This window comes from Oncorhynchus masou, unplaced genomic scaffold (genome assembly GCF_036934945.1).
Source record: "Oncorhynchus masou masou isolate Uvic2021 unplaced genomic scaffold, UVic_Omas_1.1 unplaced_scaffold_5300, whole genome shotgun sequence".
NCBI lineage: Eukaryota > Metazoa > Chordata > Actinopteri > Salmoniformes > Salmonidae > Oncorhynchus > Oncorhynchus masou.
In genome coordinates, this window is record NW_027011708.1 from 470 (window position 1) to 13,577 (window position 13,108).

General features: G+C 45.3%; 1 pseudogene; it reads left to right on the forward strand.

The window, feature by feature from the left end:
• Positions 1-6,470: 6,470 nt before the first annotated feature.
• LOC135535905 (synaptojanin-2-binding protein-like) lies at positions 6,471-12,431 on the forward strand (annotated as a pseudogene).
• Positions 12,432-13,108: the final 677 nt, after the last annotated feature.

The window sequence follows — 13,108 nt, forward strand, 5'->3', positions numbered from 1 at the left end:
TAGAAGTGCTGATCTGTCCTCCTGTAGAAGGTCTGATCTGTCCTCTCATAAAAAGATCCGATCTGTCTTCTTATAAAAAAATCCAATCTGTCCTCTTGTAACGGATGTGAAACGGCTAGCTTAGTTAGCGGTGCGCGCTAAATAGCGTTTCAATCGGTGACGTCACTTGCTCTGAGACCTTGAAGTAGTAGTTCCCCTTTGCTCTGCAAGTGCCGCGGCTTTTGTGGAGCGATGGGTAACTGATGCTTCGTGGATTACTGTTGTTGATGTAGTGCAGAGGGTCCCTGGTGTCAGCGCCTGCAAGGGCGAGGACGGACTAAAAATTATACTGTTACACTCTCTTAAAATATTTCATCTGTCCTCTCATAAAAAGATCCGATTTGTCCTCTTATAAAAGATCCGATCTGTCCTCGTTAAAGTGAATTTGGAAAATTTTTTTATTTTTTATTTTACCCCTTTTTTCTCCCAATTTCGTGGTATCCAATTTTTTTTTTAGTAGCTACTATCTTGTCTCATCGCTAAAACTCCCACGGGCTCAGGAGAGAGGAAGGTTGGAAAGTCATGCGTCCTCCGACACAACCCAACCAAGCCGCACTGCTTCTTAACACAGCGCGCATCCCTACCGGCCAAGCCTCCCTGACCCGGATGACGGTTCGGTCACATTGCCCTAAAGAAGGGGAATCAGAACCCCGGAATTCAAGTGACCCGAACTCAGAACACCTCTCAAGATGAGTTCAGTTTGATTTGCTTCGGTGGCCTCTTCTGAGGGATCTCAGTTCCTTTTGGAATGTTCGCGAACCGCACTGAGTTCACAAAAATCGTCTGAAAGGGACCAAGTGTGAAAACGCCCTTAGTCTAAGACATCACGAAGTATGTAGTCATTCAAACTAGCCACAGCCCATATGCAATTGCACTCCAATGTGTATCTATGGTCCAAAGCACTGTAGACTGGTGATGAGTGAAAAAAGTTAGATTTTATTTCAGGTTTCATGTTGATTTTATAAAAGAAGCGGAGAGGAGGACGATGAAGAGATTGTGTTCCACCTCAACCCTCGTTTCTATGAGCGGCAGGTTGTCCGTAACTCCAACATGGATGGGGGTTGGGGTCCAGAGGAGAGAGATGGAGGCTTCCCTTCATTCAAGGACAACGTTTTGAGGTCCAGGTTTGATTGGGGTTAGGAGTCAATTCCATTTTAATGGTAGTCAATTCAGAAAATAAACCCAATTCCACATGTAACTCATTGAAAAGCATTGAAGAAAATTGGGTTTGAAAGAGAAGGTGATGCCATCTCCCTAAAGGACTGCACCATGAGAGATGGCATCTCCCTAAAGGAGTGCACCATGAGAGATGGCATTCCTAAAGGACTGCACCATGAGATGGCATCTCCCTAAAGGACTGCACCATGAGAGATGGCATCTCCCTAAAGGACTGCACCATGAGAAATGGCATCTCCTAAAGGACTGCACCATGAGAGATGGCATCTCCCTAAAGGAGTGCACCATGAGAGATGGCATCTCCCTAAAGGACTGCACCATGAGAGATGGCATCTCCTTAAAGGACTGCACCATGAGAGATGGCATCTCCCTAAAGGACTGCACCATGAGAGATGGCATCTCCTTAAAGGACTGCACCATGAGAGATGGCATCTCCCTAAAGGACTGCACCATGAGAGATGGCATCTCCCTAAAGGACTGCACCATGAGAGATGGCATCTCTCTGAAGGACTGCACCATGAGAGATGGCATCTCCCTAAAGGAGTGCACCATGAGAGATGGCACCTCCCTGAAGGACTGCACCATGAGAGATGGCATCTCCCTAAAGGACTGCACCATGAGAGATGGCATCTCCCTAAAGGACTGCACCATGAGAGATGGCATCTCCCTAAAGGAGTGCACCATGAGAGATGGCATCTCCCTAAAGGACTGCACCATGGGAGATGGCATCTCCCTAAAGGACTGCACCATGGGAGATGGCATCTCCCTAAAGGACTGCACCATGAGAGATGGCATCTCCTAAAGGACTGCACCATGAGAGATGGCATCTCCCTAAAGGAGTGCACCATGAGAGATGGCATCTCTCTAAAGGAGTGCACCATGAGAGATGGCATCTCCTAAAGGAGTGCACCATGAGAGATGGCATCTCCCTAAAGGACTGCACCATGGGAGATGGCATCTCCCTAAAGGGGACTGCACCATGGGAGATGGCATCTCCCTAAAGGACTGCACCATGGGAGATGGCATCACCTCTTTATTGGAATATGACTTTACCCAGATGAGTATCACATTCCATAGAAACCTTTTATTTGCTGAGTTGTGTCTGTCCTGTCCTGCCTGCAGCTGAAGATCCTAGTTGAAGAGGACTCGTTTAAATTAAGCGGGGGATGGGAACCATTGTCTGGAGTATGAGCACAGAGCCGGAGGGTTTGAAGACGTCGCCCTGCTGCGTGTAGTGGCGGGATGTCATTCTCTACAGTGTGGACCCAAGTATGATCTCAGAGACTACGGGCTGAGTCCCAAATGGCACCCTATTCCCTATGTAGTGCACTACCTTTGAGCAGAGCCCTATGGCACCCTATTCCCTATGTAGTGCACTACCTTTGACCAGAGCCCTATGGCACCCTATTCCCTACGTAGTGCACTACCTTTGAGCAGAGCCCTATGGCACCCTATTCCCTATGTAGTGCACTACCTTTGACCAGAGCCCTATGGCACCCTATTCCCTACGTAGTGCACTACCTTTGAGCAGAGCCCTATGGCACCCTATTCCCTATGTAGTGCACTACCTTTGACCAGAGCCCTATGGCACCCTATTCCCTACGTAGTGCACTACCTTTGAGCAGAGCCCTATGGGCAAATGGACTGGATGGGTGGGGTTGTAGCTCATGTATTCCCCTTTTCACACTACAGGGCCGACCCGAACCAAACTGTTGCTAGCTCATTATCCATCCACCATTGTTCCAAGAACTGGGCTGAAAAGGACAATGTGAAAATAGTATACAGCTCAGTGTAGCTTGGTTTGGCTAAGTGGTGTGAAAAGCCCTATACAGTATGTTCTTTAGGCTATGGGAAAATGCCCTTTTCTTATAATTCTGGGCACAATCAAATGACTGTCGTATATATTGTGGTAGATAATGTATAGAAATGAGGGAAACTAGACTGTGTAACGGTAGCAGAGGAGGAGAGATCTGCTTTGAATGTCTCTTACCGTTCTTGGGAAAGTAACCTCGTGTATTCTGCATGAAACGTCTAGGTCAATGGGGGCGTGTCCTTAGCATTTCACAATGTTTTCATGACAGCAGAACAGTAGGCTTCGGCTGTATTTGATATTTTATGTTTTATTTTAAACTTGGCAAGTCAGTTAAGAACAAATTCTTATATACAACGACGGCCTACCCCCGGCCAAACTCTAACGGTGGCAGGGTAGCCTAGTGGTTAGAGTGTTGGACTAGTAACCGAAAGGTTGCAAGTTCAAATCCCCGAGCTGACAAGGTACAAATCTGTTGTTCTGCCCCTGAACAGGCATTTAACCCACTGTTCCTAGGCCGTCATTGAAAATAAGAATTTGTTCTTTAACTGACTTGCCTAGTAAAATAAAGGTAAAATAAAAAAAACGATGCTGGGCCAATTGTGCGCCGCCCTATGGGACTCCCAATCATGGCCGATTGTGATACATCCTTGCAATCGAACCAGGGTCTGTAATGATGCCTCTAGCACTACCACTGAGATGCAGTGGCTTAGATGGTTGTGGCACTCGGGAGCCCCCAAAATATGTTATTTTATTTTACTGTCTATAATCACAGTTTTGGTTCACCATTCAGAGTTATGGTGTGTGTGTGTGTGTGGGTGTGTGTGTGTGTGTGTGTGTGTGTGTGTGTGTGTGTGTGTGTGTGTGTGTTTGTGTGTGTCGGACTGAAAATCAGTGTGGCTTTTGCTTTGAACCACTTTATTTTATTGCTGTGAGGCTGTGAGGCTGAGAGGCTGTGAGACTGTGAGGTTGTGAGGCTGTGAGGCTGAGGCTGTGAGGCTGAGGCTGTGAGTCTGTGAGGCTGTGAAGCTGTGAGGCTGTGAGGCTGAGGCTATGAGGCTGTGAGTCTGTGAGGCTGAGGCTGTGAGGCTGTGAGGCTGGGGCTGTGAGGCTGAGGCTGTGAGGCTGTGAGGCTGTGAGGCTGAGGCTGTGAGGCTGTGAGGCTGTGAGGCTGTGAGGCTGTGAGGCTGGGGCTGTGAGGCTGAGGCTGTGAGGCTGTGAGGCTGTGAGGCTGAGGCTGTGAGGCTGTGAGGCTGTGAGTCTGTGAGGCTGTGAGGCTGGGGCTGTGAGGCTGTGAGGCTGTGAGGCTGTGAGGCTGTGAGGCTGTGAGGCTGAGGCTGTGAGGCTGTGAGGCTGTGAGGCTTTGAGGCTGTGAGGCTGTGAGGCTGTGAGGCTGTAAGGCTGTGAGGCTGAGGCTGTGAGGCTGTGAGTCTGTGAGGCTGTGAGGCTGTGAGGCTGAGGCTGTGAGGCTGTGAGTCTGTGAGGCTGTGAGGCTGTGAGGCTGTGAGGCTGTGAGGCTGTAAGGCTGTGAGGCTGAGGCTGTGAGGCTGTGAGTCTGTGAGGCTGTGAGGCTGTGAGGCTGTGAGGCTGAGGCTGTGAGGCTGTGAGGCTGTGAGGCTTTGAGGCTGTGAGGCTGTGAGGCTGGGGCTGTGGAGGCTGTGGAGGCTGTGAGGCTGTGAGGCTGAGGCTGTGAGGCTGAGGCTGTGAGGCTGGAGGCTGAGGCTGTGAGGCTGGGGCTGTGAGGCTGTGAGGCTGTGGAGGCTGAGGCTGAGGCTGTGAGGATGAGGCTGTGAGGCTGTGAGGCTGTGAGGCTGGGGCTGTGAGGCTGTGAGCTGTGAGGCTGTGAGGCTGTGAGGCTGGGGCTGTGAGGCTGGAGGCTGTGAGGCTGTGAGGCTGAGGCTGGAGGCTGAGGCTGTGAGGCTGTGAGGCTGAGGCTGTGAAGCTGCATAATAGAGGAACCTTGGGGAGGCTGCTCTCGGCTGAGGCTGTGAGGCTGTGAGGCTGTGAGGCTGAGGCTGTGAGGCTTTAAGGCTGTGAGGCTTAATCCTCGATGAATCTGTCAGGCTCCCGAGGCTTCGACTTGAGGATCACATCAGGTTATCAGGTGATTTAGGCTTGAAAAAATGAGGCTGTGAGGCTGAGGCTGTGAGGCTGTGAGGCTAATGGATTTGGGACAGACTAGCATAATAACGGAGCCTTGTCTAAGACAAGGGCTTGTTTTAATAATAAGGGTTGTCTAAGACAAATGTGTATCTGTTTAATAATAAGGGTTGTCCTCGACAAAGGTATCTGTCATCTCCCGGTTGTCTAAGACAAAGGTATTGTTTTAATAATAAGGGTTGTCTAAAAAAGGTATTGTTGTAATAAGACAGATTTGTCTAAGACAAAATTGTTTTAATAATAAGGGTTGTCTAAGACAAGGTATTTTAATAATAAGGGTTGTCTCAGACAAATGTATTGTTTTAATAATAAGGGTTGTCTAAGACAAAGGTATTGTTTTAATAACAAGGGTTGTCTAAGACAAAGGTATTGTTTTAATAATAAGGGTTGTCTAAGATAAAGGTATTGTTTTAATAATAAGGGTTGTCTAAGACAATGTATTGTTTTAATAATAAGGGTTGTCTAAGACAAAGGTATTGTTTTAATAATAAGGGTTGTCTAAGACAAAGGTATTGTTTAATAATAAGGGTTGTCTAAGACAAAGGTATTGTTTTAATAATAAGGGTTGTCTAAGACAATGTATTGTTTTAATAATAAGGGTTGTCTAAGACAAAGGTATTGTTTTAATAATAAGGGTTGTCTAATACAAAGGTATTGTTGTAATAATAAGGGTTGTCTAAGACAAAGGTATTGTTTTAATAATAAGGGTTGTCTAAGACAAAGGTATTGTTTTAATAATAAGGGTTGTCTCAGACAAATGTATTGTTTTAATAATAAGGGTTGTCTAAGACAAAGGTATTGTTTTAATGACAAGGGTTGTCTAAGACAAAAGGTATTGTTTTAATAGTAAGGGTTGTCTAAGACAATGTATTGTTTTAATAATAAGGGTTGTCTAAGATTACAGAGTGCTGATACATTATGACTGGTTATCAATGGGGTTTCTACAGCTAAGTCACACATTGCTCTGCCTGATGTATACCTTCATGTGCAACTGTCTGATCAGGTGTAGGGTTTAGTTGCCCCACCTAGACGCTGATCCTGGGTCAGTTTTGCATCCCCCCCAAGGGTTAAGGGAGGGGAAACTGATCCTAGACCTGTACCTAGGAGAAACTACCCCAGAGCGATTATCATTAGGATCTTACAATTCTGTACAAGTACCCCTGTGGATAGGCCAGGCACCCCAGTGTGCATACCCAGCTAGTACCCGCAGATTGAGAAACATTTGTTTATCTTGATCGACAGTAACAGTTGGGGGTTCAATCAAAGGTCACGAGTAGAGCGGTAGATTGAAGAGCATTCTGGGAAGTGGAGTTCTAGTCCATCAGAGAGCAGGAAACTGCAGGCAATCGATACGGTACTCCTGTATGAGTTCACCTTCACATTTATAACTACCCTCAAAAACAGCTTTTAGCTTGTCCTCTGGATTCCTAACATCATGAACGGGTCAACAATGTATACTGCGCCTATCGTTGCTGGATATAAAGTTGAAAAGAGGACCACAAGGTAAGAAAATAGCTTTCAGTCGCAACTGAAATACCTACTGTTAGTTGGCAAGCTTGCAAACGGATGGCCTGGATAGCTAACTGTTCTTAGTTAGCTGGCTGTCTTTATTTAATTTATGCCAATTTGGTAACTAATCTGGATATTGCAAATAGGCTTCAATTTGAACGCCACGAGATCGGGGTTTTGCTACTGAGCCAAATGAGGACCTAGCTAGCAGCTAGCAATACTAACTACACTGAACTAAAAATATAAAAACGCAACAAACAATTTCAAAGATTTTACTGAGTTACAGTTCATATAAGGAAACCTGTCAATTGAAATTAATTCATTAGACCCTGATCTATGGATTTCACGTGACTTGGAATTCAGATCTACAGTACCAGTCAAAAGTTTGGACACTAAATTCCAGGGTTTCCTTATTTTTACGATTTTCTACATTGTAGAATAATAATGAAGACATCAACACTATGAAATAACACATGGAATCATGTAGTAACCAAAAAAAGTGTTAAACAAATCAAAATATATTTTATATTTGGTGATTCTTCAAGGTAGTCACCCTTTGCCTTGATGACAGCTTTGCACACTTTGGCATTCTCTCAAACAGCTTCATGAGGTAGTCACCTGGAATGCATTTCAATTAACAGGTATGCCTTGTTAATTTGTGGAATTTCTTTCATTAATGCGTTTGAGCTAATCAGTTGTGTTGTGACACGGTAGGGTGGTATACAGAAGATAGTCCCATTTGGTAAAATAGGCAAGGAAGACCCAGAGTTACTCCTTTGCTGCATAGGATAAGCTCATTATGTACCAGCCTCAGAAATTGCAGCCCAAATAAATGCTTCACAGAGTTCAAGTAACAGACACATCTCAACATCAACTGTTCAGAGGAGACTGTGTGAATCAGACTTCATGGTTGAATTGCTGCAAAGAAAACGATTACTAAAGGACACCAATAAGAAGAAGAGACTTGCTTGGGCCAAGAAACATGAGAAATGGACATTAGACCGGTGGAAATCTGTCCTTTGGTCTGATGAGTCCAAATTTGAGATTTTGGTTCCAACCGCCATGTCTTTACGAGATGCAGAAGTGGTGAACGGATGATCTCTGGTGACACTGTCAGTGATTTATTTAGAATTCAAGGCACACTTAACCAGCATGGCTATCACAGCATTCTGCAGTGATATCCCATCCCACTATCATTTGTTTATCAACTGGACAATGACCCAACACAACTCCAGGCTGTAAGGGCTATTTGACCAAGGAGAGTGCTGGAGAGCTGCATCAGATGACCTGGTCTCAACATTCACCTGACCTCAACCCTATTGAGATGGTTTGGGATGAGTTGGACCGCAGAGTGAAGAACAGCAGCCAACAAGTGCTCAGCATATTGTTTTCCAAGACTCTTGGAAAAGCATTCCAGGTGAAGCTGGCTGAGAGAATGCCAAGAGTGTGCAAAGCTGTCAAGGCAAAGGGTGGCTACTTTCAAGAATCTAAAATATATTTTGATTTAACACTTTTTTGGGGGGGGTTACTACATGTTTTCCGTATGTGTTATTTCATAGTTTTGATGTCCTTACTATTATTCTACAATGTAGAAAATTGCAAAAAAAAAAACAACAACTTGAATGAGTATGTGTCCAAACTTTTGACTGGTACTGTACATATTTACTTCAATTAAGTCGTACCCCTTCACATCGACTCGGTACCCCGTGTATATAGCCAACTTATCGTTTCTCATTGTTACGTGTTTTACTTTGCTATTATTAGTTTTATCTTCTTTCTCTGCGTTGTTGAGAACGGCCGGTTAGTATACACTTGTTTACTAAGCATGTGACCAATACAAATTAGGTTTTTCTAGCCAGTAACCTCCAGTGAGAATACCTCTTTATGGAGCTCGCTCGCTCGCCTCAATCAAATCAAATTGTATATAGTCACATACACATGGTTAGCAGATGTTGATGCGAGTGTAGCGAATTGTTTGTGCTTCTAGTTCTGACCATGCAGTAACAATTAACAAGTAATCTAACAATTTCACAACAACTACCTTATACACACAAGTGTAAATGAATGAATAAGAATATATACATATAAATATATGGATGAGCGATGGCCGAACGGCATAGACAAGATGGTGTAGAGTACAGTATATATATACATATGAGATGAGCAATGTAGGTATGTAAACATTATATGAAGTGGCATTGTTTAAAGTGACTAGTGATACATTTATTACATCCAATTTTTTTATTATTAAAGTGGCTGGAGTTGAGTCAGTATGTTGGCAGCAGCCACTCAATGTTAGTGGTGGCTGTTTAACAGTCTGATGGCCTTGAGAGATGTTTTTTCAGTCTCGGTCCCAGCTTTGATGCACCTGTACTGACCTCGCCTTCTGGATGATAGCGGGGTGAACAGGCAGTGGCTCAGTGGTTGTTGTCCTTGATGATCTTTATGGCCTTCCTGTGACATCGGGTGGTGTAGGTGTCCTGGATGGCAGGTAGTTTTGCCCTGGTGATGTGTTGTGCAGACCTCACTACCCTCTGGAGAGCCTTGCGGTTGTGGGCGGAGCAGTTGCTGTACCAGGCGGTGATACAGCCCCGCCAGGATGCCCTCGACAGTGCATCTGTAAAAGTTTGAGTGCTTTTGGTGACAAGCCAAATTTATTCAGCCTCCTGAGGTTGAAGAGGGGCGCTATTGCGCCTTCTTCACAATGCTGTCTGTGTGGGTGGACCAATTCAGTTTGTCCGTGATGTGTATGTCGAGGGAACTTAACTTTCCACCTTCTCCACTACTGTCCCGCCGATGTGGATGGGGGTTCTCCCTCTGCTGTTTCCTGAAGTCCACAATTATCTCTTTAGTTTTGTTGACGTTGAGTGTGAGGTTATTTTCCTGACACCACACTCTGAGGGCCCTCACTTCCTCCCTGTAGGCCGTCTCGTCGTTGTTGGTAATCAGGCCTACCACTGTTGTGTCGTCCGCAAACTTGATGATTGAGTTGGAGGCTGCGTCTGCAAGGCCACGCAGTCGTGGGTGAACAGGAGTACAGGAGAGGGCTGAGAACGCACCTTGTGGTATCCCAGTGTTGACGATCTGCAGGGTGGAGATGTTGTTTCCTGCCCTCTCACCACCTGGTGGTGGCCTGTTTAAGTCCAGGACCCAGTTGCACAGGGCAGGGTCGAGACCCAGGGTCTCAAGCTTGATGACGAGTTTGGAGGGTACTATGGTGTTAAATGCTGAACTATAGTCGATGAACAGCAGTCTTACATGGGTATTCCTCTTGTCCAGATGGGTTAGGGCAGTGTGATTGCAGTGAGTCGTCTGTGGACCTATTGGGGGCGGTAAGCAAATTGGAGTGGGTTGTCAGGTAGGGTGACAATGCCCCAGGGCACTGCCCTGTGTAGGTGGTGTCTTTTCAGATGGACGTTAAACGGATGTCCTGACTCTGAGGTCATTAAAGATCCCATGGCACTTATCATAAGAGTAGGGGTGTTAACCCCGGTGTCCTGGCTAAATTCCCAATCTGTCCCTCAAACCAGGGCTCATGGTCAGCTAATACTCACCAGTTTACAATTGGCTCATTCATCCCCCTCCTCTCCCCTGTAACTATTCCCCAGGTCGTTGCTGCAAATGAGAACGTGTTCTCAGTCATCTTACCTGGTAAAATAACGGATCAATAAAATAAAAGGGTGGAGGTGATATGGTCCTTGACGAGTCTCTCAAAGCACTTCATGATGACGGAAGTGAGTGCTATGGGGCGATAGTCGTTAAGCTCAGTTACCTTTGCTATCTTGGGAACAGGAACAATGGTGGCCGTCTTGAAGCATGTGGGAACAGCAGACTGGGATGGGATGGGATTGATTGAATATGTCCGTAAACACACCAGCCAGCTGGTCTGCGCTCTGAGGGCGCGGCTGGGGATGCCGTCTGGGCCAGCAGCCTTGCGAGGGTTAACACTTTTAAATGTTTTACTCACGTTGGCTGCAGTGAAGGAGAGGTTTTGGTAGCGACGTGTCGTCGGCACTGTATTGTCCTCAAAGCGAGCGAAGAGGTTGTTTAGTTTGTCTGGGAGCAAGACATCGGGGTCCGCGACAGGGCTGGTAACTACAAGATGAGTTGAGTTAAACGAGCGTTTCCATGGCATTTACATATTTTTTTTTTTTTTTTTTGAGTTCCGTTAACAGCTCTTCCGCATCTGCAATATTATGACAAGACTGACTGCATGGAAGGGAATTTATATGGCAACTTCTGGAATGGTTCTGCTTGTACCTTGTCCCACATAACAACATTGTAATCAGCAGACATCTCCTTCCATCCACACCTCTCCAACTAATACGTTCTGCACTACCATAGTTACATAGCCTTGTCCATAGAGAGAGAGAGAGAGAGAGAGAAATAGTGTTCTATGGTCTTTTCCTCTTTTGAATATCCAGACGGTAAATCAGTTTATTTATTTCACCTTTATTTAACCAGGTAGGCTAGTTGAGAACAAGTTCTCATGTGCAGCAACACCTAGAATATGTGGACAACTACAAATACCTAAGTCAGAACCATCCAGAGTAGTGATGCTTGGCGATCAGTCAGCAAATGTCCATGTAATGAGAACTCCATACTAAGTATCTCACCTGAGAACTTTCACTTTCATTTCCTGTTCTCTCTCCCCCCTCCCTCCCTCCCTCCAGGTCTGGGGTTTAACATCGTGGGGGGTCTGGACCAGCAGTATGTCCTGAATGACAGTGGGATTTATGTGGCCAAAATCAAACAGAATGGCAGCAGCGCTGGATGGAAGATTACAAGAGGGAGACAAGATATTGGCGGTAAACATTGACTTTGACTTTTGTTTTTGAGGTTTGGAGAAGATAACCTCATCCCCAGCGGCTCAATTGCTAGAGAGCCGACTGGTGGAGTAGATTAGAGATCAGAGGGTAAGAAGGGGGAATGTGATGTTTCAATCAATCAATCAATCAATCGTCTATCTGGGAAATTTGTATTAGGCTTGAGATTCCAGCCATCTACTGAAGAATTGTGGCTTTAATTTCATGAGCCTTTTTCACTGCACGGTAGAGCTTAAACGATCATGGTACTGACAGTTATAGTCCTCCATAATGTATCAAGCTCCTATGATGTTATTCTCCCTCTGTTTTGTCTTTATGTAGATTAATGGTCACAAGCTCGAGCACCTGTCACACAGTGCTGCGGGGCTCTTCACGTCAGCAGGAGAGGACGTGCAGCTTCGCGTGCAGCAGAGGGTGTGTGTGGGACAACCGCAGGCTCTTCACTCGTCTGAGACTTCAACTGTCTTGGACGGGTCATATTCATTAGGGCACATTGTAGCAAAGTGTTTCGCAACTGATAAAAAAAAAACAACCCCCCCCAAAAAAAGAAGCATTTCTTATTGGACACATTCAGATATACTGAGGGATATATAGCCTAGTGCTGTTTGGGGCCCACTGAACACAACTCAGATATGATATAAGATGTTTTATTTGTTGCCTCCTTCTCTGTCCCAACAGCCCACCATGGCCATGAATGTTCCACCCAGTTCCAGGCCTGACGGTGACTCGTCTGTCTCCTCCTTGGTAATACTTGTGGCTGTCCTGGGAGCTGCTGCAGCCGTTACTGTCCTCTACATGCGCTAGCCACAACTGAGGAGGCATTTTTAACACGCTAATTTTCTCCTCAAAAGCATTTTTTTTTTTTTTTTTTAAGAGCAAAAGCTGGGACTGAACTTTGCTGAAGGCCAAAAAAAAAAAAATGAGGAAGAAACGAACTAGAAAAAAACAAGTAAGCCATGTTTCCAATTTATAGTTGTTCATGTGGTTAGAATTATAATTCTGCATTCCCCCCCCCCTTCCTTCTGTGTATTTTGTTCTCTTGCCACAGGGATAACAACCATGACACGACGAGCTAACCTTGTCGTTGTATATAACAAAGAAAGATGTAGGATTCACAATAAACATGGCATTCCTACAGCTGAGCGGCGCTGTGCTCCTCAGACAGAAGGACTTTGGTGGTTAAAAAGCGTGTTTATTCCAAATATATAATTTTTAGATCCGTCAGGAGGAGAGAGATTTATTTGTGGAGTTTCTAGGCAGAGTTTAAGCCCCTGACTCATTCTGCCGGCTCATTAGTTTTGTGTTCTCGCAGGGAGGTTTTTTTGTTTTTGGAAAGGGCCATGTTGTTTTCTTTCACTCAGAGGACCTTTTTGCAACTGAATGGCTGTTTTGGGGGAGCCTGGCTATGAGAACTCACTCGCTGTATATTTTGATTTAGCTAGTCTGTTTTTATACAGATGCATATTAGCTATGTGTTTTTGTTGTCATCTTTCTTTTTGTTTATGATCTGACCCCCCCCGTCGTAAAAACCGTCTCTATAATGTAGCAGAAATACTTCCAGGTGCAGTAGCTGTATATGTGTGAAGGT